The sequence below is a fragment of the Cebus imitator genome, unplaced genomic scaffold (assembly GCF_001604975.1).
Source record: "Cebus imitator isolate Cc_AM_T3 unplaced genomic scaffold, Cebus_imitator-1.0 Scaffold263, whole genome shotgun sequence".
In the NCBI taxonomy this organism is placed as follows: Eukaryota; Metazoa; Chordata; class Mammalia; order Primates; family Cebidae; genus Cebus; species Cebus imitator.
In genome coordinates this window covers 507,559-511,587 of record NW_016107578.1, presented here as the reverse complement: position 1 = coordinate 511,587, position 4,029 = coordinate 507,559, and positions in this window count along the sequence as shown.

Genomic DNA, 4,029 nt, shown 5'->3' with positions numbered 1-4,029 from the left:
TTTTGAGACAGGGTCTCACTTGTTGCCCAGGCTGTAGTGCAGTGGGCTCATTGCAACCTCTGCCTCCCAGGTTCAAGCAATTCTCCTGCCTCAGCTTCCCAAGTAGCTGGGATTACAGGTGCCTACCACCACACCTGGCTAACTTTTTGTATTTCTAGTGGAGACGGGTTTGACCGTGTTGACCAGGCTGGTCTTGAACCCCTGACCTCAAGTGACCTGCGCGCGTTGGCCTCCCAAAGTGCTAGGATTACAGGCATGAGCCACCACACCTGGCCTCCAGCCGATTTTTGACAGCCACACTGTTGCTGTAGTATCCTTTCTCCACCTGATGGCAATGGTCTCTCGTTCTCCTCATTCCCACAGAGATTGTTGAACCACAGCACCAGTAACACTGAGAATGCTAAGGACTCTAGCCCGGGCTTTCTCCCAGGTTCTCTAGTGTGTGCCCTCCTGGTGACAGTGAATCGAAGCTAATTGCTTTCATTGGTTGATTCTCTGATCTTGAGTGGCTGTGTCCACAATTCATTTTTTTTTTTTCTGGTAGGAATAACTCCTTTTCTGCACCCATACTCTATAGAATCTGTCCTTTTCAGATATCCTGGGATGAAAAGATTTGGCTCCTTTTTTTTTTTTTTCCTGAGACAGGGTCTGGCTGTGTTGCTCAGGCTGGAGTGCAGAAGCATGATCACGGCTCACTGCAACCCTGACCTCCCAGGCTCAGGTGATCCTTCCACCTCAGCCTCCCTAGTAGCTGGGACTAGGTGCATGCCACCGCACTCGGCTAATTTTTAGAAACGAGCTTTTGACATATTGGCCAGGCTGGTCTGGAACTCCTGGGCTCAAGCAGTCCTCCCACCTCAGCCTCCCAAAGTGCCGGGATTACAGGGGTGAACCACTCTGCCTGGCTTTCATTCTTCGGCTATTAAACAGTGAAGGTAGTTATTGATCTCATCTCTTTCATATTCTTCTAAGAACTGAGAGCGAGAGGGCTGTATTGAGTCTCTTCATGCACCAGGAACTGAGCTCTGAAGATGATCTTATTATTATCATTATTTTTTGAGAGAGCTTCTTACTTTGTTGCCCAGGCTGGAGTGCAGTGGTGCGATTGTGGCTCACTGCATCCTCTGCCTCGCGGGTCCAAGCGATTCTCCTGCCTCAGCCTCCTGAGTAGCTGAGATTACAGGCACCTGCCACCATGTCTGGCTAATTTTTGTATTTTTAATAGAGGTGGGGTTTCACCATGTTGCCCAGGCTGGCCTTGAACTCCTGACCTCAGATGATCCTCCTGCTTCAGCCTCCTAAAGTGCTAGGATTATATGTGTGAGCTACTGGGCCCAGCTGAAGATGGTATTATTAAATTGCTGTTCTGACAATCATAGATTAACACTGTTCCTTTCCTTTATTGTGAAAAAATTAAACTTGGCTGGGCATGGTGGCTCACACCTATAATCCCAGCACTTTGGGAGGATCACTTGAGCGCAGGAGTTTGAGACGAGCCTGGGCAACATAAGGAGACCCCTGTCTCTATTATTATTTTTTTTTCTGTCTCTATTATTAAAAAAAAATTAAGAATAAAGAAAAAACCTTCTAAAAGCCTTTTGGGAATCCTCAATAAAAGCATGGGACACATTCGGCTATGTACATGTTGAAAGATTTTTTTTTTTTTTTTGAGATGGAGTCTTGATTTGTTTCCCAGGTTGGAGTGCGGTGGCGAGACCTTGGCTCACTACAGCCTCCACCTCCCAGGTTCAAGTGATTCTCCTGCCTGAGCCTCCCTGAGTAGCTACGACTACAGGCACTCGCCACCATGTATGACCAGGCTGACCAATATGGTGAAACCCCATTTCTACTAAAAATACAAAAATTAGCCGGGCGCAACTGCCTGTAGTCGTAGCTACTTTGGAGGCTAATACAGGAGAACTGCTTCAACGCAGGAGGCAGAAGTTGCAGTGAGCCGAGATTGTGCCACTGCACTCCAGCCTGGGCGATAAATCGAGAAAACTCAATCTCAAAAAAAAAAAAAGGAAAATACAAACTGCATCTTTGATGGATCTGGGTGGTGGCTACTCATGTCGCAAAAGGAAGAACAAGCAGAACTTGTGTGCTTCCTCTGAGAGCATGAATGCCTTCCAGGAAGCAATCTTACCAAAAAATCTAAAGTGAATCTAACAGTTTAGCAAGTCAACTTCAGCTGACAGAGAACACATTACTCCATACCATGACGATGACATCATATTGGTGAAGTCAACAGTATAGGCCAGGCACAGTGGCTCATCCCTGTAATCCCAGCACTTTGGGAAGCAGAGGCAGATGGATCACCTGAGGTTAGGAGCTCGAGACCACCCTGGCCAACATGGTGAAACCCCATCTCTACTAAAAATATAAATATTAGCCAGGTATGCTGGCCCCACACCTGTAATCCCATCTACTCGGGAGGCTGAGACAGGAGAAGTGCTTGAACCCAGGAGGTGGAGGTTGCAGTGAGCCGAGACCATGCCACAGCACTCCAGCCTGGGTGACAGAGCAAGATTCTGTCTCAAAAAAAAAAAAGAAAGTCAAAGGACAAAAAAACATAGTTTCATCAATAAATATGTTGCAAGGGGGCAAAAGACAGAAAGAGGAACCCACAGACCAAGAGTCTTACAGAGAACTGGCCTCCACCAATGCAACTGGGGACCTTGTTTATATTTTTATTATTAATTAATTAATTAGTTTTAAGGAGCAGGGAGTTTAATAGGCAAGAAAGAAGGGGGAAGAAAGAAAGAAGCAGCTCCCCTGTACAGAGCCAGGGGGAGGGGGGCTCCAAAGCCGAGAGACAGAATCCCCTATTTTTTTTTTTTTTTTTGAGACAGAGTTTCACTCTGTTGCCCAGGCTTAAGTGCAATGGCTACGATTGCAACTCATGGCAACCTCCGCCTCCTGGGTTCAAGCGATTCTCCTGTCTCAGCCTCCCGAGTTGTTGAGATTACTAGCATGTGCCACCACATCCAGCTAATTTTGTGTTTTTAGTAAAGATGGGGTTTCTCCATGTTGGTCAGGCTGGTCTTGAACTCTCAACCTCAGGTGATCCTCCTGCCTCAGCCTACCAAAATGCTGGGATTACAGGTGTAAGCCACCATCCCCGGCCTGTATTTTTATTTTTCTATTCCATTTTCTTTTTTTAGAACTAAGAGACTTACAGTCAAGGCATGGTGAATCACGCCTGTAATCCCAGTACTTTGGGAAGCCAGGCGGGTGAATCACTTGAGGCCACGAGTTGGAGACCAGCTTGGGAAACATAGTGAAACCCCCTCTACTAAAAATACAAACATTAGCTGGGTGTGGTGGCAGGCACCTGTAATCCCACCTACTCGGGAGGCTGAGGCAGGAGAATCACTTGAACCGGGGAGGCAGAGGTTTCAGTGAGCTGAGATTGTGCCACTGCACTCCAGCCTGGGCGACAGAGTGAGACTCCGTCTCAAAAAAAAAAAGAGATTTACAGAAAACTGGCCTCAACCAAATGCAATTGGGGACCTTGTTTGTATTTTTATTTTTTATTCAAAACTGAAAGGAAATGATCTATTGGCTGGGTGTGATGGCTCATTGCCTGAAAGACCAGAACTTTGGGAGGCCAAGGTAGGAGGATCATTTAAACCCAGGACTTTGAGACCAGCCTGGGTAACATGGCGAAATGTTGCCTCTACAAAAAATACAGAAATTAGCTTGAGTGTGGGAGGCAGAGATTGCGTCACTGCACTCCAGCCTGGGCAACAGAGCAAGACTCTGTTCAAAATTATGGGGACAGTAAATAAGAGATCAGTAGTTGCCAGGGATTAGTGAGAAGGGAGGGATGAGTAGGCATAGCATGAATGACTTTTAGGGCAGTGAAACTACTCCACGTGATACTATAATGGTGGGTTTATGCCTTATACGTTTGTCCAACCCCGCAGAATGTACAACAGCAAAGAGCGAACCCTCATGTACAGACTTCGGGGGAAAAATGATATGTAAATGTAAGTTCATAGATTTTTTTTTTTTTTTTTTTGTGAG